This window comes from Lepisosteus platostomus, chromosome 3 (assembly GCF_059453375.1).
Source record: "Lepisosteus platostomus isolate fLepPlt1 chromosome 3, fLepPlt1.hap1, whole genome shotgun sequence".
Classification (NCBI taxonomy): domain Eukaryota; kingdom Metazoa; phylum Chordata; class Actinopteri; order Semionotiformes; family Lepisosteidae; genus Lepisosteus; species Lepisosteus platostomus.
In genome coordinates, this window is record NC_142613.1 from 69,992,226 (window position 1) to 70,016,742 (window position 24,517).

Below are 24,517 nucleotides of genomic sequence, written 5' to 3' on the forward strand. Positions count from 1 at the left end.
TTGATCTGTTTATTTTTTTAATACTGATTTAATTGCGACAGAGTTCAAACAGATATTCTTAATCGATACCCTTGTTAATTTGTATACACGTGGGCTATATACGTGTTGTATACATTCCAAAGCAGGGAATTATCACAGCATGTAATCGGTGCTTCCTGTGTATTTAAAGAAGGTATCATTTATTAGCCTGCAAAATGTCACTTGTAAAATTTAACAGCAGACCCAACGGTAACAAGATGCAGTGTCACTATCATTTCTGGTGTAACTAGTTCGCACCAAATCTTGTGAAACACACATGGAAAACATCAGCTCGGGTCAAGACAGTAACCTTTTCTGGAAAGAAAAAGGAATGTGGTGGGTAACAGAAATAGATGAGCACGTTTACACGTACGTTCAAACAAGCGATTTTGGAAAAGCCAACTTTCCGGTGAAAAAGGGATGCTTTGTTTCAGGCCGTTTCAGGCCACATCAATTTAAACAGGCCTTGCTCAACCTCCCCCCGCAAAACTATTAAACGGACTACATCTACAAGAAGCTGTTTTTTCCACTACGAGAATGGAAATACTGACAAGGCAGTTGAGCGCTTGCTTGAGTGTTGTTTCAGATACACACATTCTGTTTGTAGTGTGCAGCCGCCTTCTCTGAACTGGGTGAACTTCATAACTTGGGCGAAAGTTTTCTTAAGAGCTGCTGGGAAAGCCCAGATGTCTGCACCTCAAGCTGAAAGGTAGAACACCAACGATTTCGCAGCAATACTGGAGGTCAACCAACAACCAGCAACAGGGTCTCCCCCTACTGGATGTTCGGCAAATAACAAGGAATAGCTCAGTCTTCTGAAAACAAGGCAAAGGCGCAACATGTCGCGTCCTAGAACTTTGAATGATAAAGGTTACAAACCTCAGAAAATACTTGTAAATTTAACGAGACAGGGACACCATTACGCGTTCTTCGCTGTGTTACGACCCTATTCTCTACAAAAGCGGATGCGCTCACAGACTTCGTAATTCAGGCAAGTACAACGGACTGCAATGACAAATATATTTTATTTTAAAATTCAATTCGTTCCTTCTAACAGTTGAAAGGAGTAGCATCTTTTATATCGCAGGCGCTTTTCTTCGGAAAGAGAGTCGGAGGTACAGTACATGTCAGATTTCATAGACGAAGACTGCAAAGCGCGATTGCAAAAATAGAAAAGATCAGATGAGATTGTCTGAAGTCGGGACAGTCAAGAAGAGTATTCACAAGAAAGCTGGGATTTCTTTGTAAAAGAATAGTCTGATTACTACAGTGTTCTATTTTTATAAAGCGAATACTGGTTGTCGTGATTTAAATTAATTCATCTGTAAACGGAGTAACTAATTTGACAAATTGATTCCGGATTGCAGATAAAAAATAATAGACTAAACACAGCATACGTGGGCGCAAAGTTTATATTATAATATATCAAACGTTTATGTTTAAGAAAAATAGATGGAGTGCAATTCATAAATTTTTATGCAAATAATTTCTATTCATAAACACATTTAGAATTATTAGCTTACTACTTGTTCTTCCAGACTACTAATGTAATATATTGATTTTTCTTATGATTTATATTGAAATGTAGAGAAAAACATTCATTTTTATCTAAGAAAGCTATATGTAAGCTTATTTAGCTCAGCGTATAGAAAAGCTATACTGTATATTCTAAAAATCAAGTCGTGTATATAGTTACAAGAAAATAAACCATCTGCGATATACAGTATATTGTTAAAAAATTGCATCTTAAGAGGAAGAACTCTCGTACGCTCCAGAAAAAATATTTTAAAATCACTAGTTCATTTGCTATTAACTGCTAAAATACTTGACCATGTTTTCGGTAAGGTCGTTTTATTATTTTCGAGAACGTCAGAGTTAATGTCTCTCTCAGAATACGGATGTGGTTTTGGTGATTCGTGTTTAAACGTCTTTAAATTTCATTTTCATAAGGTTTAAGATAAAGTCCCAAATTAAGGATGGATATTCATCCACGTTAATTTTCAGTTGCAGAGGTCTGGTTGATCGAGAGAGTTTTTCTTTTTAACACTTGAACATCAAGTGATAATTCATGGTAATATTCTTTTTGTGTGGCTTGATGGTAAAATAAACATAAATCTAATCGTCAGTTTTTAGCTTTCTTCCTCTCATAAAGTAGATCTATCTGGGATTTATGTTCACACATTTTTCGAATATATTTATATTTTTAATTATTCAGCAACCCAATTATAATCATTTTAAAGTATTTGGTATTACAGTAATGTAATATTTATGCACATTATTTAGGAATTGGTTGGTGACGTAAATTCGATTTAGATCTGATATTTATGTATGCATTTGCATTTTATTGTCAATATGATAGGAATTAGGGGCAAATATTTTTGTCAATTGGTTGATTGAGAAGAAAATGCATTTTTTTATTTTTTCATGTGTAGGAGCTATAAGAAATTTCCGTTTTTAGCGCACGTGTAATTTATCTGGTATAATGTATTACCAGTCTAAGGATTTTTTTATGACGTCTGATTTTTTTTTCCGTCTCTTAAAACGCGGTATTTTCACCACCTAAGATTTGTAAGAACTTTATCTCCACTTTCATTTTGTACTGAAGATAGTAAACATGAAGAACAACAACAATAATGATATTAACAAGAATATCAGTGAAATAAATAGTTAATAATTTCTTTAATAAACCCTTTATTTATACTTTATCATTAGCAACTGTGTATGTCAGGTACTTATGACGTATTACTATTATTACTAGAAAATGAAGAACAAATCGCCTAGTTGCTTAGTTCCCTGTCCAGACCGAGTTTTGTTTAATTTGTTTTCTAAGTCTTTGCAAACACTGTTTCAATAACAATGCTTCAGAACAATGTATGCAAATATGTCTGGACTCCTTAAAATGGTGCTTAGTAATACTTTCTTATTTTGAGAAAAGTCATTTAAGGATGAGAAGGGAATTAATATTTTGTCAGTACTCAGATATACAGTACAACTCATTTGCTTATATCTTCATATGAAAAACAGAAAATAATTAGATTAAAACCTTATCATCCTTATCATTGTAATGTAAATAATAATTGTGAGCAGTTTGAACATCATGCCTAGGATTTTGCAAGGTTAATACAACATAAATTGTTTTACTCTGCACCTGCAAATGTATTTCTGCTGTATTCTTGGTACACATTATGCGTTGGAAAAATATGACTAAACATTTGGATAAACTCTGAAATGTCCGTACTGTTGTACATTCTAGTTCTGTTCTTTAGTGCATGCATCTCTCAAATGTTCAGTAGCAGCAAAGGTAACAGGTTAGGATTTACTAACTGTAGGTGACAATGACCAGCAACAAGGGAAGCAAATTGAATTCAAACTTTCCCATTTTGAACACTATTAACAGAACTGTTCCTGAGCTTACAATACAGTTCACATGTCTGTGCAGTGTCATTGAAAGTTCTTATTTTGTTCTTCTTTGTTGATAACATGAACAGGTTACTTCAGTACAGTATGTCACAACAGTGACACAAGATGACTTTTTTCAGTTTTGTGTGTGTCTTTTTCTGAATATAATGTCGTGTTGTACAGTGTACAGCTGGAAACATATGTCCTGTAAACCTTTCAGTTTTCAGTTTGTTAGACTTTGTTTTAATTTCTGATTTAATGTAGTTTCACATGACTCCAATCAGACAGTGATAGGAACACAATGGCTTTTAGAATGCAATGCTTCCACATTGCTTTTCAATAACCCTTTCAGATACATTTGCCTGATATATGAAAATGCCCTCCTGGAGTTACAGTACAGTATATCAAGGATAAATGCAAATGCAAAAGTACTTTTAAAATGGACCAAATCAATTTAAACCATATGATTACATTACAAATGTATCAAAATTACCAACTCAATTACCAAACCAAATTATTAGAAGCACTGCTTGTAGTTTCTACCCGGTTGTTAGCCTACAATAATAATAATAAGAAGAAGAAGAATATAATTGAAAGGAGTGTAATAAACTAAGGTTAAAATACATCCTGAGCTAAAGTATAATAAACAGACCATTGCTCATCCTTATTTATATAATAAGATCAAGGCTAGATTCTAAAAAAGTAAACTAGTGACATTCAAAAGTGATATTACATAGGACGATCTGCAAGCAAGTCACTGTAGAAGCTTTAAATTAAATTGAAAGAAAAAGATTAACATAGAACTCAAGACTGGGCAAACACCTGGAAGATGGCATTGAATATTGACAACTGCTTAGTTTTGCATGCAGGTAGCAAAAACACAAACTATGAACACAAGATATAAATGTGAAATACTGAGATTAAAGAAGGTATGTTGGAAAAAGACTTAGATGTTTTTATTTCTGGATACATTATTTTCAACCTACAGACAATGTATAAAAGGAAAAAGCAAAAAAAAGTTAGTATATAGTTAAAAGAGCAGAATTAAATAACATGGTTATATTGAAGTTACACAATGCACTACTTAGATCTTATTTAGAATTTTGGGATTAATTATAGTCACAGTGAAAAATGCAGATATAGCTGCTCTTTAATCAGTTCAGAAAAAAGTGGCCAGATATATTCCTGGACACAAAGGAATGGCCTACTCTGTCCAAATAAAATAATGTAATCTTAAAATGAGAAGACTGTATGGTAACCTGATTGATAAAGGTAATCCTAAGGACTTCTTCTGACTGACACAAACCAAAGTTCAAAAATAGAAGTTAAGGATTAAAAAAAAATTAGAACAACAAACACTCATTTACACAAAGGGTTGTGGGAGTCTGGAACAAACCATCCGGTAGTGTTGTCGATACCTTGGCTTCTTTCAAGAAAAACTTTGCTGGGATCTCTGGATCACTTAGCTATTAAACTAAACAAGCTGCTGTAAAAGGGCTGAAGCTAAATGAACCTCTTCTTCTTCGGAAACATTCTTCATTTCTTAATCCAAACTCTGACTTGGAGTAGCCAAAATTGGTGATTTGAATTAGCTTTTCAAAATACTGAAACACCAAATGGATATGACGGTAATTAACATGATAGTTTACAGTACCTGGACAACAGCTGTTTTCACGACTTGACTGTGTTACTAACACATTAGTAAAGATGAAGAACTCAGAAAAGGTCCTCAGAGTGTGAGGATTTAAACTGACATGTTTTTAAATTAAAAAATCTCCATATATATATAGATCTCCAAAATAAAAATAAATTGAAGTGCAAACCAAGAATCCATTTGATTAAATTCTCAAAGAGTGTCCATGTGTCTTGTTGATGGTCGGTTGAACACAAGTAAAGGGATTTAACTGACACAAAGCTATGACCATAAAAAGTGTCTTGGTTATGAAAGAGCACAGTTTGTAAGGCACAGTTTGAAAGGGTTAGGGTGGTTCGACTAGCCTCATTCTCCTGGCTAGATTCTGTTCTGCTTATCTCTGAAACAGAATTTCTGATCCAATACCCCAGGGACACAGTTTCTGTGCTTTAGATAGGTTGTTGAACACTCCTCTCATGAGACTACCTGGTTATTAAAAATCCCTTGGATTTATTTGTAAGAGTAGGGTTTTGTTAACCCCATATCCTGGTTTAATTCTAACACCCCCCTTAATTCTTTGCCGAAGCAATTTAACACGTCTTCCTGTGATCTGCTCTGGAGCTGCTGATATAAAATAAATGTTACATGTCACCCAGGTGGGGGCTTCATTTCAGTTGTGGGTGAAGTGGGTCCTCTCCTATACGGAAATCTGGGATCCTTGGAGTTGAAAAGCACGATATAATGGTATTTGCTTTCCGAAACTGGATTTGGTTTTCTGTCAGGATTGCCAGTGGTGTAGAGGCAGTATTGTCTCTTCTGCTTATTAAGGGCTTTAACTCCAGACCAACATTTGGAGGTTTGGTCAGCTATTGTTTTAGCAAAGGTCATCTAAATATCACAATATCTGCTCGGATATAGTAACATCAGATCTGACACAGCAGTTATGCCTGATTTTTAATTTCATATCAAAATAATTACAAAATGTGAGCACCAGAGGATGCACTATGTTTGTGCCAAATAGTGTGCAATTTGCAGTTCCATAAAATTCTTAAAATGCCGATGACAACGTACTGTTTTTAACATTTTTACATTGTGAATTGAGTTGGTAGGTTCCTACCGAGTTTTATCTCCAGCTGTGTTACTAAAAGCTTAATTGATATATATCTTTACTCTTTCGGTACAGTTTCACTGTTACCTCCTTTGAACAATGACAATTTACAGTCTTTACAGTGTTTAATATTTCCGATATTATAAATTAGGACCAATATTAAAATAAATATTCTAAAAAACAGCCTACATGTGCGGAGAATCTAATTATATAGCGCGATAGTAATGACAAATACTGCAGGTGTTTTCGACCGCTTGTCTTTTTCACGATTTTGATCACGCCTCACAATAAAGTCGTAGTTGAATGTTTTCAGCAATCATGCTTGCTATGCTAAACAATGTGCAAGAGAAAGAAACTACAATATGAAAGTACCTAAAATATGTTTCGGTTCTTTATACTTAATTGTATGTTATTCTATTCGATTTTGGAACACGATAATCACTGCGCTTTTCACGTTTATGATATGATACGAATCTAGAGTAGATTTAGCTTTAGATTTAGGTTTAGGTTAGTTTTAGGTTATTTACATTTAATTATGACACATTTTACTGTTTCTTTCATGATTTAATTATCGAAAGTGCTAATTTTTATCAACTTAAATATTACTTCCATAACAAAGATAGCCTTTACATACGTACATGAATTTACAACAGAACATATTGAGAGACGTGTAATTATTCTACTGTTGTCTTGCTCCCATATAATCAAATCTTAAACGCTTTTCTTTCAGGCACTATAACGCAATTCTCCTAAATCATTACGGACATACACATTACGGACCCCTTAGTGTATCGCACTGTGATCAGCCGGATCAGCTTCTCCGTTTTGATCATCGATACAGGCCTGTACTGTGGTTCTGCTTGGTGATGTGATGAGTAGTCCTACAAATAGTACCTTCACTGCACTTTTCGTGGATATTCAAGAGCACCGACAGATGTGCAGTCCATGAAACTATAGTTCAATGTGCAGTCCATGTATCCTACACCTTCATGTATCCTATGCACTGAGGTACTGTCCCTGGGTGCGATTCTCATGTGGTAACTTTTATATTTTTTATTACTCTAGCTCCCGGTGTCGGTATCCCGGTTGGCGCTGGGAGATATGCAGAACATACTGTCGGTATACAGTATCTGCTCTTTTCAACCGCCCGCAGTTCCCCCTTTCCAGTGTTATTTCTATGTCATTGGGCGACTGTCAACAATTATTAAGAAGTACCCATGTACTGTACGCTTGGCATTTTACAGAAACAACCTGACTGAAACCTTCTTCGGGTTGACAGAGGAATGCCTCATGCACTCTCCACAGAGATGTCGCCGACAGCCTTAGCATCACCTCATTACCTTGAAACATGCAATTTCTCTCTCATCCGGTGTTACACACAACGAAAAACATTGGGTACAAGTCAATGTACAGTAGCTCACATACAACTTCCGGTTAGAGTTCTGTGTATCATGTTTAACACAGCCGGTACATTTTAAACAAACATTTTTTATCGATTACCTATGCTTTTTTCATTGTACGCTTGAATACATTTTAAAACGAGTCCAATACCTACTCGCATTTAACCTCAAATTAATCATGTGGATTGGGCGTGATGTCTGGTAGCTTGTTCGTGAACTTGAAAGTTGTTGGATCTCGGCCCTGATTAAGAGGTATTTCAGGTTTTTCAGTCACAAAAGGTTAAATGAAAACTGCTGCGCACACTACTGAAATTTCCACTTGTGTAAGTTGTAATTACGTATGCACAAGCCTACTTGTGTATTGCTGTCAGTAAAGACTTCAGCCACTGTGTTAGCACTCTGAAAAATCTGGAGTCGATAACACGGGTAACGTGTGTTTGCTAAATGTTACAGAAAAAAACGTAACATATCTTAGAATCAGCTATGGAAGTACAGTAGTTTTGTACGTGTCTTATAATTGATTATTCTAAACTAGCATTGGCACTTTTGAGTATCTTAGTACAGATTGCTGCGGGACATGAGACTTGTAGGCTATAATTTATCGCATGCATCATCTGGTTTATTTTAAACGAGCAATTACAAACTTAATTGGAAATATATTTACAAGAGTTTTACATATTTGAAAGCCAGCTCCAGAGCGTAGGTAATTAAATAATATTTTATGGATATTTCAAGCAAAACATTTTTTTCTTATTTTAGCAGTATTGTAGGAGTTTGTTTCTGGTTATTCTCGTGTTGAATTCCAATTTAATACTTTTTTTGTGAGATATCGATGATAAGTTGTTTAACATTCCTTGAATTTAAACATAATGGTTAATTTCAGACCTGAGTCTAAAATATATTTTGTAAATTCATTATTTTTTAAAGAAATTAATCTTACCTTCTCATCAATTTATCTATTGTACAGTATGTACACCTTGAAATATTTAACATCAGACCACATTTTTATTCAAAAGCATAGTCATAATTAAATTTAAGTACTTAAATTGGGCATTTGGTTGACTAATTGTTAATGAACGTCAGATATTAGCACTAATGAGGAAGCAGTTGGATGTTTTGTACTTGTTAAAATTAGCCTGTTTTGTATTACTTCTAGTATAACTACAAACTCTTATCCATATTCCAATTATGAAAAATATGTTTCTTGCAACATCTCAGGAGAGACTGCCACTATTGGTGTTTCAGGTCACGATTTGGTATTAGCCAAAATATTGTGTATGGGACAACAGCCATCAATGAGCTTGCTTGAACTGGAGGGATAATTTAAGGATGCTTCGCCTTTGTTTTCACTTGAGCTCATCAGGTAGACAGGTTATGTTCCCCGTGTTTGGGCATAACATCTTCAAGCCTTTCAAAATCCCTTGATCCTCACAGCAAAACATACAGTTAATATTTCTTTATCAAATGGTCACCGGCAGGACTTGTTTTGCATGAATTTCATTGGGAAAAAAGCTCCCTCCTTGAATTGTGTCTCCCTAACAGTACTTTGAATTTACAGGCATAGTATTAAGCTGCTTGTATCTTTCTGAGTGGTTGTCTTCTCTCAGTGATGGAAACCTGAGCTGTGGGGATTCGGCAGGCTGTTATATGATGTCATGTGGACGTTTTCTTGCTGTCACCTTGCAGAACGTCGGTACGGTGCTTGTTTGTATTTATCATTTGAGATTGGTCTGATAATGACACACAATGAGAATACTTTCAGTCCAAACAACACGAAATCCCTGCTCAACATGTCTGTTTCTCAAAGAATAAATCCCTCCTGTACCATGGTATTTGAAAGTTTTAATAGTAGATGCCTATAAGATATTTTCTATCAGATATGGTTTCAATTTTCTTTTTTTCTTCTGAATGGGCCGTGGTGCTTTATTGAAGACCCGTTGTGCCTCCGGTTTTGATTTAGTGTTTGTGAGTTTTGTGATCTCATTGCCCAGTATGGAAAATATTAGACAAGGTCCAGATTGCGTGCATTTAGCAGGCTAGGATCAACATGGGGTGAGGAATATAAAACTGAGTGTACAGAAGTAAAGCTAAAATGTCATAATTTAACCGTCTGAGTTCCTGCCTGTCTTCTAACCTTGCTTAGCCTTAAAAAAAAAACTTCACATAAGCTAGCAAGAACATCCAGGTTATATTTATACGTCTGAATACCATCAACGAATTATAGCCAATTATTTGCACGTGTATATATCGTTGTAGATCATTTAATAAAACAACAATAATGAACCATTTTAAAAAGTAATATTTAGATGAAGAAAATTATAATAACTAAAAGGAGGGGGTCCATTCTTTGAATCTGATTCAAACATTATGAGGGAATGAAAAAGCTAAAATATTTTTTAACTCTGACTCAATTTAAAAATAGATATACATATCAAATATAATCTGGATAACAAATTATCCAGGTTTTATTGTTTTTTTTTTCTTAAAGTTGAATAAGTAATACCCTATGTCATTGCACCTGACATACGTAGTACATAATTTTATAAACATAAAAAATGAGTATACTGTATATAAGTTTCTGTGGTATAAAGTATTCATGCTAAAAACATACACAGAAATCTGGCAATCACAGAAAAATGGAAATATAAACGTCCTGTTATGATGTGGTCTGCACATTTACTCTGAGATGAATGCCTTGTATCCTAAACTTTGCTTAAATTCTGAAAATATTAATAAGAGCATTTTATGCTGGCATAAAAATGTTTCTTGAGGCAGCCTACTTCTGTAAACACATTATCACATTTGTTCCTAACTGAATAAGAAAGTTATCTTACATTTATTTATGGTTACATTTGTGCAGGACTGCAGAAGTGTTCATATGTCGGCAAAAATTAATCATTTTAACACAGTCTGGTCCATTCCTGGTTTCTCTTTGAGGTTAATGATTCCACATAGTTTGATTGGAGTTACTCCACATTTTATCAGCCTTGCTGGTAACCTTAATAAATCTGTCCTGTGTGTTGGTATGGTCATTGTTAGGCTGAGCCTTGTTTACCACATACAAAATATGCAGCAATTGTAATACCATTATGTGTTTGCAACTATCCGAGAAATATTTAATTATTGCTATTACTTCAGTTTAAAACATGTTTTATAAGGGACTAAACCAGAGTTTGGACAGGCAGTTTTCTTTTTCACAATAAACAGCTGCAAAATGAGCTAAGCTGATTGAGTAGCTTTATAGAAAAAAACAGACTGTTAAACTTACCCTAAACACTGAAACCTTAGTAGTCAAAACAACAAATTATTTTGACTTACATCATGCAGAACTGAATTTACCAGATATGTCACATTCTTTGCCATATACAAGATGACAGGGTGATTAATGTGCTCTTTATCAATGACATGTCTTTTTCAACATACAAAGATAACACAAACATTGGAGGTCAAAGTTGCAGGGATACCAAGGAGATTGTTTTGAAGTACAAATAAAAATGAACTAGCACATCCTGCTAATTTTTGTGGAAATGATCAATCTTCTCAGATATAAATGCATCACAGAATTTGTGTTTTGCTGCTATTTTAAAGCAAGTTCATTTAATCCTTAATATCCTCTTTTGGAAAAAAATATGCATGGTTTGGTGATGACTTACTTATCTCCGTTAATCTTTTCAAGATGTAACTCTCCTCACCATACTGGCTTCTAAAAAAAAACGTCTTTGCAGTTTAATAAACATAGTGAGATTCAATGTGGGTTTGAAATCAATAGTAAGTTGCATGCAAAGGAGAAAATTATTAGCCTTAAGGTTATAACAAACGTTTGATTTCTTGTCTCCTAATAGGTATATTTTTGCTAGCATTTGTGTAATTTATTATGAATCATTTTATTGTAGTTTGCCTTCATTTATGGTTTGATATCATTTTTTTCCTCACATTCTCCCTAAAGAATAAGACTAGACACAAGACTAGAGGATCAAGATCATGTTTCATCTTGGTCCTCAAAGCAATAGCAATTTATATATACTGTGTATGAATATTATAATGTGAGGGTCTGGGGTATATCACAAGGTAAATTTGTAAATATAACCTATTGGTTCTTTCTGGGTGAAAAAAAAAACAATTATTTTTCCATGATAATCCTAAACAGAAAGTAAGATTCAAACTAAATTACTTTAAAGTAGAAAGAACAACAAAAAAAGTTTTGTAATTGGTGCATTGCTCACACCTGTTACCTGACTCAATTAGCCTCGCTGAAATGTTCATGGTCAACTTGAACAGTGACAGAAAATGTGAACTGTAACTGTTGTAAATATGTTCTCTTAAATCATTAACCCAGACTGTAACATAACAGGTGGTGATATACAGGGATGTCATTTAGACATTAAACACAAACCAGGCCATTTTCGTCTTAGTCGTTGTCATTTTAGTCTTCGAGACCTTTTTTTATATTGTCTTGAAGAATCACCTCATATCAGGAGAGAAGCATAATTGGTCTGGCCTTCTCATTAATCATATCATGATGCCACATCTGTAGCTCAATTACAAAGCACTTAAATAGTGGTTTTTAAAATACACCATCATCTTTTTGTTTTTAATTTTTTAGATCATGGGTGAATTGTTTGAATGGTAGTACTGTACAGTATGTGTGCTGAAGAGTATAGCAGGGTTTAATTTTGTCCCTTGTGTTAATATCTAGTAAGGTTATAAAGATGGACATCTGCACAATGTATGAAAGATTTGATCAAAAAAACTCTCTGTGTTACACCTGCTGACAATATGTATGTCATCAGTCAAATCATTATGATGTGTTCTGAATGTGGATAGTTTACTTATGCTTGATGGGCCATAGTTGTAGCAATGACTTACTGACTAACACTATTGGACTTCATAACCTTTTATTTAATTTTAGACAAAAAGAACTATATTCACAGTCATTTTCCATCATATAGTGTCTTGGCACAACGTCAAAATAACACATCAGCAACTTTTTTTGATAAACTATTAGGTTTAAAAGCCACAGATGAAGTCAGTTTTAGCAACAGTGATAACAAACCTGATGCCTACATTCATTTGAAATCCCTCCCATTTATTTTGGTGTTGTTATACAGTACGTACTTGTAAATTGGTTATTAGGCATAAGGGAACACAGAATGAATTAATTTGTGCGATTCTATAAAATTAAATATTGTTGAGGCTCTTTTAGGGGGGAACTGTACAAGATGGCGTGAGAGGGGTTGCTTTGAAATGAAGGCACTGTCTCAAGTGTTGAGAGTTTGGCATCAGCACCCATCAGAAAGGCCTCCTCGTGTCATTATCTGCATCCCCCTCAGGGAGGTCTATGCATAGGGGTGACCCTTATGCAGGCTGGCTGTTGTAGTAGACGTCTCACCGGGGAGCACTAATATACTTATAATAATATGCGGGCTTCTCTCCAACTCTCACTGCTAGCTAAACACCCGAACATCTTTAGAGCCCCCTGAAACAAGCTGTGCCATCCCAATATCAATCCATTGCAACATGCGGTGAGTAAGACGTTTGGCACCAGAGTAAGTTCTGGTTAGAACAAACATCAGTAAATATCAGAATATTGGGACAAGGAGGCTGGGGGCTTGAACCCCACGCAGTTTACAGAGACACTAATCTACAGGACGATCTAATGGATATCCAGGAGATCCCAATGCTGATGCCAGGCAGCTGTTCAGCCCCGTGCTGGAAATCCCACTCACAGGACCTCGCACAGCAATCTGTAAGAGGTTAGGCGTCCATTGTCTTCAATTGCTCACAGCCATCTGCCAAGCACAGGGCGTGTCGGCTTTATTTCCCCATAGCGGTGGTGGATAACCCGAAGTATTAATATATAGCGATTCCGTTACAAACGAACACGGGGAAGTTCAGATGTTTGTGAGCACTGCTGTTGTATATCTTCAGAAAGCAGCATGACTACAGATAATGAGCCAAGTGTGGGTTTCGTTTCTTTCAGGGGGGAACCCAAACGTGCGATACAGTAGCAACAGTAGAGAAGGAATGAGTAAATTGTCAACCTGCTGCACAGCCTTTGCAGCTAAAGTATAGCCATGCACTGTACATACTGTATATATGAAGCTGGTTTTCATTTTTTTTTCTGAAACCAATGGGCCCTGTTGCATTTTCCCCTCTTAATTCCTCCTTCTCCTCTGCAGCAACCTCGGCGACTGATATAGAGACATCAGTCTCCAGGGTTTGAGTAGTGGAAACACTGTGACAAGTGTGGCTCGGTCCCTGGATTCCCTCCCAGCCTCTCTTAGACAGTTCCAGCTTCACAGCCACACGGCACCACACCTCAAACCGGGAAGAATGCCGCTATGCCCTGGGACGTGGCCTCGTACCGCGTTATCCATCTTCCAGACGGAGATGTCACCTTCTGGAGTGCTTCAGGCAGCTCTGGAGTGAGGACGTGATGACAGGAGGTGGCCTTTCCGTTTTCATATTGTTCCTCCGGAGTCTGCTCCCAAAGGACCCGGGTTTTTCTTTCCCTTCTGAGACAACTTAGGATTGTCCGTGTTAATAAACATTCCAAAAACATATCGATGGTCCGTATGATATTTTTGTGCAATTATTTTTGTTTTCCAAAAGACCGCTCCCCAGATCATGAAACAATTTGGAAATTGCGACTTTTTAATACATCCCAATTTTTAATCGGCACACACTGGCCTACTGTATATTGATGCCACGAGCCATTAAAATCCTCTATCCATTATGTTTTTTTAGAAACGTACAAATTTGCAGTGTGATTAACTGACAATGCGATACATTTCATTATGATTATATCTTTTGAATATGAACAAAACATAAGAGTATTAACCAGAATGTATAATGTGGAGCATTAAAATACAATAAAAAGGTTAAATACTTGAAATGCAAATAAAACTCAAGAACCCCAGTAACCAAAGAATGCAGCAGGGAATCCAGTTTATAGCAACCAGCTTTAGGCATTCACAGAGCTTTGCTTAAAAAAATCTTGGCTAAGTATTTTCTGTAACCAATGGAATTCTAATAAAAAGGGAAACCATATGATAATAAAGGGCTTTATTTGCAAGGACAAGTGTGCAACAGATACATGTAGTATCTCTTATTCTGTAAACTCTGTTCTTTATAGATTCACAAACCATGAGACACATTAAAATTGCTCAATTAGATTTGTTTTGATGTATTATGGTCAGGAGCATCTGGTCTTTTTTACTCATTAAAAGTTCTGGGATACAGCAACAGTTATCTTCCTGCAAGATTACTCAGATACAGCTATGATTCCATTGTATCACCAGGCTATAGAAAAACTGATTATATTGTCCACCACAGTCTGAAGTATGGTGAGCATTTGCCCCCTTTGCCAGCCAGATCCTCTCTTGGTTACAAATGAGGACACACAGAGCCAAATCAGTCTCATGTTACTTGATAGGTACTTAATCTTTAGGTTTGTTAATCACAAAAGGGCTCACAGGGCTCTCTGATAAGGGTTATTTCAGGAAATCATTACTGCTACATATTATATTTTCATCAGTGAGTATTACATGAAAATACAGACAAAAAAGACAATACCATATCACTAGAATTAATAACGCTTTGGTATAGCTAACAATGTTTACTAATATCTTAGCACCCAAATACAGCTCACGGCAGATACATAAACCAAAAACTACAGTATAACACGTATCATATACTGTATAAAGATTTAAATATAATGTTGAACCAATTAATCTGGGTGTTGGATTCTGTGCTACATACTGTATGGAAGCATGTTTAAAATAATAAACATTGTTTTTTAGTGTCAACATATGTGTTTGTATTACATATTTAAATGTTGTATAATATATCTTAATACTAGAAAATGATGTTTATTTAAAATATGTGCAAATTATTAGGGTGATTTAGTTTTACCTCATTTTAAGTTAATGAGTATGTTTATTAACCCATATTATAATAAGAAAAGGTAATGAAGAAATTTGACTACTTCTTTCATCATACCATTTACTAATTTCTGCACATTATATACACCAGTAAGAATACCAGTGGTAAACTGCTCACAAATTAATCTCATGTTTTATTTTTTCCTAAAGTATGTCATCTCCAGGCCTCCATAAGTTTCTAATCAAATTTAAAAAAATATTTACCAGCATAAAATGCAGATCACTTTCTGTGTGTTTCCATGGTACATTGGCGACAGAATGAAATCGAAAATCCTGTTGACAGCTCTGAGTTGGGCTTTCTAAATTTCCAGCTTCATGTGTTTTCTGATTTTCTTCTGTCTTTTGCTTCCACTCAAAGAAGAACGTCTTTGCTCTGGGTAACTTTGGACCCACCAGCAGTGTTCAATGTGGTGATCATGGTGATGCAACCTGTATCCATCAGGAAGATCGGTTGCAAGAGGATTGTCACTCATTTTCTCACATCTGAGAATTATAAAGGAGTTAAACACCACCATGGAGTTTGCAGTCTGGCAATCTGGTATATTGTCGGATTTTTAAATTTTGCTTGGCTTGGATGGGATTAAGGACCCGGGTCTTGTGTGGCTGCGGTTTGCTCACAGCCATGCAGTGCCCTTGTGGCCAGCAGCTAGTCCTGATATCTGGACTATCTGTTAGGTCGCACCTTAGTGATGGCGCAGGCAGCGGTTTGTCTCCGTAAGGTGAACCCATGCGCTGGGCGAGACCGCTGAGAGAACTAAGGAAACAGTGCACATGTGGGGACCCTGATCAGGCAGCGGTGTGGTGCTGTAGCAGGCTGGGGGAACAGGCAGAGCATGGGGCAGGCAAACACAGTGCAGAGTTTGTGGTCAGAATCTACCAAGGGTCAAAGCTGGGAAACACTGTAGCGAACGCCAAGGGAAGCCGAGGTCAAGAACAAGGCGAAGGTCGAACATACAAGACACAGCGCAAGATCGGAAACCTTAGGAACTCGAGACTAGAAATACAGGGAGACTCAAAGCAGACCTCAAGCAGACCAGATCCCTGAGCCATGTCAGAGCAGTCCTTGAATCTTCTGCAGCACCTGATACGGGCGTGGGTGGAAATCGCTCACAGGTGATGCAGACTTCCTGTCGGAATGCATTTCCGTGGTAACCAGAACTGAGTGACTGGTGAGAGGCCGGCTACCCTGGCAGATACTGCGCTCACTCTGTGACATTGCCGCAGGGGCAAAGCCTGACACTAGCATCACGATCATTCACTAGAAGGGAAAGCAGTGTCATTTTCACTATGTTGTAATCGGGCCTCTAAGTGACCGATGAGGGACTCTGAGTCATTCAGCTGTGTAGTTGCATGCCCTTGGGGTCTCCTTCTGTCTGGGAGCATTCATTCTAACAATTCTCAGTACTTCAATTTCACTAACATGACAGCTGCAGTCAGTGACTCAATACTTGTGCTAGTCACATTTGGTTCACTCAAGCATATCCTTTTTTTAAAAAGTGTTAATCGTTTTTGAGGTTGGCAAAGCAAAAACAAACATGCTGAACAAAAATACAGAAAAAGGGTATATTATACTATATAGCATACTGTATGAAAGTGTTTGATACATTACCTTGTAAAACTTTTCTCCCACTTCCAATTTCGTGTCCCATTTTGTTGAATACAAGTGATTTACACATTAAATTTCTGAAAAAACCTGCAAGTAGAAGTGAAAAAATGTAAATTGATTGCACAAGTGTTCATAGCCTTTGCTATAGCAAATGTTAACTGATTCAGGTGCACAAGAGTACTTTGACAACTCACATGATTAGTTGAATAGCATCTGTCTGTGTGAAAATCAGTCGATTTCAGAACATGGACACCTGTTTCTCCAAAGCCCTTTAGTCAGGTAGAGAATTGCAAGCACAGATGAAACCATGAAGACCGAGAGAAAGACTGAGCTTTTACAACAACTCAGGGATAAAGTTCAAGAAAGGCAGACACAGATCATTAGAAGGGCTTTAAAAAAATGAAAGACGCTGAATATCTCTGAGTGTGGTAAAGGCATTATTCATTAAGAATTGGAAGGTGTATTGTACCACCCAGAGACTGCCTGGATCAGGCTATATCTCCAAACCGAGCAGCCAGAGAAGGAGGAAAGTAATTAAGGAATGAGGCCAGTAACAACTTTGAAAGAGCTATAAAGCTCAGTGACTGAAATGAGAGAAAAAGTTGAAAATGAGACAAGAATATCTTATTCACTCCACAAAACAAAATTGCTGTCCATCAACAATCCCCAACCAACTTGTTGAAGAAGAATGGGCAAAAATTGCACAGCCCTTTTTTGCCAAGTTGGTAAAAACAAATTCATAAAGACTGGGAGCTGTAATTTCTGGCAATGGTGTTTTCAGCAAGAATTCACTTAGGTAGGTACTGTAAATACTTATTTTATTTTTCAACTTGTCTCTGTGGTGTTTGTTAACATTTAACTCGTGCAACTGTTCAGTCTGAGCATTCAGCTTTTGTTAAAATGAGATGATTTTTATTTAATATCTTTTCTTCTCTAAGTATTCTATTCTCTATGGGCACACTGTATGCACCAATAGACATAAATCTGGAAAAAATGGGGAGAGAGGGAAAGAGAATTCTTAATTGTTTGATCAATGTATACTGAGAGCCATTGAATAGTCATTTGAAAGGTAAACGTATTTAGAATTTGTTGTAAATATTACTTTTAGCTAAGTAGTTTTGGCAAAGTTTAACAGGGCTCATGTCCTCTGCTTAGTACATGTCTAGACCACAGTAACTATTCATGCTTATCACTAACAGACTACAAGGATACTATTCTCATTGACTTCCTATAGCTGGAAAACAGGGAATCACCCGTGAAGTGGGCACTCCAATTGCAGGTCATAAAGGGTTAAGAAAGGCTGTAGTGAGACAAAACATTTTCTCTGGACTTCATTTTTTTCTAGCTTACACTATTAATTCCCTTATCCATAACATAAATATGGTGAGGAAAATTAAGATCCTACCAATTAAGATGGGCCAGGTCTGTAGCCAGAAATTTCAAGTGCCAGAGTACTTGCAGAAGTTCAGAATGGCACCTGTCTGCTACCTGTCTGCTACGCTTAGTTGTGCTTAGTTGTGCTTTTGGAAGACACGGTAAAATGTGCATTCTACACAGGCTATGTTTTAATGACTGAATGGTTTGTATCTTTGCAAGATGTTGCACAAAACTAAAACAGCGTTTCTTTTTTACTGCAACATAAAATGGCTGTATCCAGCAACTCGCTCAGATCTTAAGTAAGGTTTTAATCCTAACGCTCTGCTTTAAGGAACTTGGTTATAAAAAAATCTGTGAGGCGAAGGAAAGTCTCTGATTATACTGCAACAAAAAAACAAAAACAGGCCAATAATTAATTAAAAATATGCATTGCAGCAGCACTGTCGTATAATGGTTAATGCTGCTGCCTCAGAGTTCTTGGATCCTCCACTTGATTCTAGTCTGGGGCACCTCTGTGGGGAGTCTGCATGTTCTGCCCAAGGACGTTTGGAAATCTTCTAGGTGCTCTCATTTCCTCCCTCAATCCAAAGACGCGCTGTGTAGGTAAACAGGCAACTCTCAACTGTCACCCATATACAGTATGTTTGAGTGTATGTGTGTGTGCTTTAGATTGCACTGGAGTCCTGTTCAGGGTGTATCCTCCCCTCAACCCATAACCATCTATGGGACTTAGTAGCAATTGAAGCTGGATGGGTGATCTATGTGGAAAGAACTGAATTTACCAAGTGAACTACATAGGTAAATGGCATGTCGTGGGCTAGGTCATATAAGTATATTTTTAAATGTACATCTATTTTAAGATTTATTGAGGAGATTCTGTACTAGTCAACCTGCTGCATTTAATTTGTTTTTAATGAATTTTGGATGATTCATCAGAATGCCACTTGCTCCTGGTCAGTTGGTGACAACCAAGACTATGAAAGCAGAAGGTGCAAGAAGACAAGACTGCATTCTGGGTGACGTATCAGTGCATCACAGGACAAGCTTACATGTAAACTTTACAGGCATCATGTAACCAAGCCAGTCAGAAGGTCTGCGGAAAATGCACACAAACACAGAGGGCACCTCTTACTGGACCCAAGACTGGGATCCAGGAGCTGAGAGACTGTTGTACTAACCATCATGTCACCTTCACCCACATTTTATATTATCAATTGAAATAAATGAAATATGATGTAAAAAAATGTTATTTTGTTAATTACTGTATTACAGAATGTCATTACATCATCTAATTTCACACATATAAATTCAATCAACACTTCAGGGCTTCAGAGAAAGACACTAATTCTTACCAATTTCCTCACCACGTCTCTCTCCCTTCAGTATGTAACCCTCTCTCACTCACCAGCCCACGCTCACTATCGAGAAGCCTCCCGTAGAGTTTTTCCAGAGACCTTCTCGCCTGATTTCCCAGTTCCTGATCTAAACTCCTGGGAACCATTTCTCTGGTAACTGGACTCATTGCTTCTCCTACCGACCTAGCCTCTGGATTACGTGTCTCGGATATATTCCCAGTGCTACTCTGCACTCTGCAGGGTTCACGGCAACTCAGAGGATCCTCCTATTCAACCTGTTGGTTCCTGACAGTTTTAAGGGCTACATCCAAAACGTTCTTAAAAATGCCCAGGGACTCAACAGAGAAAACCCACTAAACTATGTGCAAAAACATGTTTCCTATTCCCTTTCATTATAATTTCCAGATTGTTAATTTCCTTGTTCTTTGTTGATGTGACTTTTTTCCAAACTGAAGTATTGCTTAGATTAGCTTTTTTTGGTACTTGTCAGAATTTTCGTATCAAATCCCCTTATAATTTCCTCTGTTCGAGACTGAAGATATGTCAACCTAGCTCTGTATGCCAAACCTCTTCCACTAGGAATTATTCTCCTTGCTCTTTGTCCTTTTTGTAACATGGTAATAAAATTGTACTCAATAATTTTTCATGAAGTCTGGCAAGTGTTATGTACAGTCTAGCATAAATTCTACTATTAAAATTCCATACATTGCTATATACTTTTAGCCTTCTTATTACTCACCTAAATCCCTTTCATAGGCTGCTTTGTTAAAATGTGTACCATCTACCCTGCATTTATATTATGATTCCTGCTTGCATGAATTATTTAATTTTTTCCACATTGAATTTGACAGGCCAGGTATCTGCACAGTGTTCCAAACAATATCCTATGCCCAGTTTCCACAGATCTTCACTTTGTGGGGTTTCCACTGTTCGGCTTTGAGGTGCGTCTCAACTAGACGGTTGGGGTTAGGATCTGCTCTGCTGAGATACACCCGAATGTGTGCCAAGCAGGTCTGACGTGGTACAGTTTCATATATCACATCTGATGAGCCCCAACTAGTCCAGTTGTAAGTATCAGCACACAATGTGCAGTAACACCCTTTCTGTGTTTTTGATCATGTTTACCAGAACAGTTAGAGAAAACAAAGTGAGATTTCAAACACAAAATGTGCTTACCTTAATTGTGCCTACTAAGAAGAACAAGTAATAAGTAGTTCTATTAGGTAGCTGCGTCACACCTGAAGAAGGCTCCACAACCGAAATGTTGTGTTTCCTTTCTTTAACTTGTTCCAATCAAAGCTCTTTACAGGTAATGGGGACTCTCTCTACTACCAGTGTGCAGCCCCACCTGGATAATGCAATGGCAGCCATAGTGCGCCAGTACACTCCCCACACACCAGCTTTCAGTGAGGAGGAGAACAAAGTGATGAAGCCAGTTCATAGATGGGGATTATCTGGAGGCAAAACTTTGTGATGAAGAGACTGAAAGTTACATAGATGAGCAATTACTAGGTGCTGTTCCACTTGTATGAATATTAAGGGTAGGGGTAGTACTACTGCTACTGACAATAATAATGCAAAATTACTTTTTAAATGAACCAAATCATTTGTGTGTAATGATTATTTCAAAACAATTGACATCATATGATCTCAAAATTGTGTCAAAATTACCAACTCACTTACTAAGCCAATGTATCTGAAGCACTGCTTGTAGTTTGTTACCCATGTTGTTACCCTACAATAGTAATAATAATAAGTAGTTCAGGTGGGTAGCTGCGTCAGCATGCGTAGGCTGCAAAGGAACAAGTAATAGGTTTACTCCATGCTGAAAAGAGAAGATAGAAAACACAATGTTTCGGCTGTGGAGCCTTCTTCTGCTTCTTACACTGCTTACAACTGAAGAAGGCTCCACAGCTGAAACGTTGTGTTTTCTTTCTTCTTTTCTCAGCATGGAATAAACCTATTACTTGTTCCTTTGCATAATAATAATAATAATAATAATAATAATAATAATAATAATAATAATAATAATAATAGTAATAATAATAGTGCTTTCAAGGACAATGGAACTAAAATGATTTATGTATAGAAAAGAAACCACTTTTTCGAGCACTGGAGTGTTGTGCCTCCTGGAGAAGAATCTCTCAGAATTTCTCCCATCCATTCCTGATCTGCTGTAAATTGGGGCTGCAATTGCACCCAGGTGCTCCACAGCAGGTCAGGTACAGAACTGAGAAACCTATTCACATTAACTGGGAACAAGAAAAGGGTATCGTCAGCATGCATGTGAGGGCACAGTAGTTTATTTACATTTTTGCTCACGTTTTTGTTTTTTTCAACTCATTTATGTTTCTGGCATCGTCTGCTATTTTGTTTTAGTCATCCAGTATTTTTCGCAAAGTTACTTAAACCCACAAACAGGAATTTATATATTCAAATACATTTTATTATGCATACTTTGCACAGACATTATGAACCGTTCGAGTATGTATTTTATTGTTGAAGTAAATGTACACATCAATTAAGCACGGAATACAAAACAATTAGAGACAATGCAACCCGTTTTGTAGACAAGAAGGAACACTAACTGTGCAGCACAAGTCACAAGGTAGTGCTTTTTGTGAGAGTGCTTGAGTAGCAGGAGACCCCAGCACAAGGTAATTTGAGGAATGCTATCTTAGTGTGATATCGTGTTCTGCTGAACCAAAAATCAAGGACTAGGACGGGCCTTTTTTATGTCAGGCATGTGGGTAATGTATGTTTTTGACAGTTGTTCCTTTTAAGATTAATGGGTTTATGAAAACCTTGTGCTGTGCTCTGTAGGCCAAACTTAAGATCCGTCAGTATTACCAGCATAATAGTGCAATTCTGACATCGGAATCCACAAGACAGAGCGAGTATTGATGTCATAACAGAATAGTGTCTTTATAATCATCTCTATGAGTTATGTTTTACCAGCCATCTTGGATTACTTATTGTCGGGTTGTGTGAAAAGTTTGAAATTTGGCTTCTTCTCACAGGTTGAACAGAGTACAGTGTTAGCTATTTGAAACCATGTAAAATGTATACGAAGGGTGGTGATACTGTTGGGAAATTTGTTTCTATACTGAATAGCACAGAACTCAAAATACCAGTAGAAGAAATACAATGCTTAGTTTGGTAAAAAGGCAAGAGCCATAACTTTTATTTTATAGTAAACTCAAGGATTCTCTACAAGGATTGAAATATGATCTACTGAACATGTCACTATTTAGTGCAAAGTATTTCTTGTTTATTGTGTTTATGGTGTGTTTCAGTTTGTCCCTTCCAACTGTAATAGCTTTTGGGATTAAAAATACTAAACACAAATGATTCCCTTCATATCCTTAAAATACTTACAGCGATATATAGTAATACTTAAGCATGGGCATTGTATTAATGCTTCAGTAAGTGCTGTTTAAACACCTAGGTTATGTGATAGGTACAGGACACATCAGCAGTGCTAAGGTGTGGTTATGACTTTGGGTTCAGAACTGCACAATTGTGGGATCAAATTGCACATGGCACACTGCTGTTGTATCCTTGAGCCAGTTACTTTACTCGGATTGCTCTAGCAAAATGCTCTTTTGTATTTAATGATGCTATTTAGTCACTTTGAATAAAAGTATTAGCTGTATATATCAATAATAATGTCACTAGCCTTAAATGTGAACCTTCGAAAAGGCCAGTGCTTTTTAGATTTTCCTTCTATAGATCGATTGATCTTCTTGCCCATCTCTAAAAGTGAGCTGTAAAATAAGATTTTTTTTCCAGTTTTAAAATTTACCCTACTTTGACAGATAAGGTCTTTTAAAGTGAAGCTATTTGTAAGACTACATTTGCCAGAGTCAAAAACATAATTTAACCTCAGAGAGGCTCACACATGTCATAAAGCATTATGCTTGTTAAAACTGTGGGTGTTAGATGGTTCCTTACTGAATCCAGTTTCCTTTAATAAAATAAATGAATCATGCTCCATAAAATTTGTTCACAAGGAAAAGGCGCTTTTTATAGACCTATGCATTGTTGGGGAAAGATTTGAATGGCTTTGACTGATGGGCTCTTATTTCAGCCTTGTCACTCTCCTTGTATATGGGGTACGACTTCTACAAGTTTTCAATCTCCGGTCAGCTAATACGTTTCATATCTTTAACGACCCAATGAATCGGTGTTAAAGACTTTCCCTTTATTTAGTTCAGTACCTATGTGTGAATTCCAGATGGACCTGGCAGTATGTCTGTTTCTTAAATTATTACTTCAAGTGATATGTATGCACCCACAAATATTTAAGTGTTTTTTAATCTAAAATCTAATGCTGTAGATAGTGCTGTCTGAATAAGGTTATGATTGCCTTCACTTCGTTACAGGAAAGATATTGTGGACCTGGAATCGGTCCAGAGAAGAGCAACTGTATTCACTCGCAAGCTTAAAGGAATGTCCTACGCTCACAGGCTGAAAGCACTAAATCTCTTTAGTCTTGAACGGGGGACTACAAGGAGATCTGGTCCAAGTATTCAAAATACTTGTCAAGATAAAGAGCACTGATAAAGTCAGCCTGTCAGAATAAATAGTAAAACACAATCCAGAGGACACAAGTAGATACGGAGCAGAAATGCAGAGAAGTGGGGGCACTTCTTTACAGAAATGCATGTAGGAGTGT

At 36.8% G+C, this 24,517-nt stretch overlaps 2 long non-coding RNA genes across 2 annotated transcripts in view; both read left to right on the top strand.

Annotated features, from left to right (window-relative positions):
• The window catches only part of LOC148675372 (uncharacterized), a 59,356-nt gene that overhangs the window by 1,414 nt on the left and 33,425 nt on the right, over positions 1–24,517 (top strand). The gene's annotated exons all lie outside the window — the stretch shown is intronic.
• On the top strand, positions 57–14,119 carry LOC148675373 (uncharacterized). The gene is made up of 2 exons (XR_015935503.1): positions 57–1,009; positions 13,738–14,119. It is a non-coding gene; the product is annotated as an uncharacterized LOC148675373 (long non-coding RNA).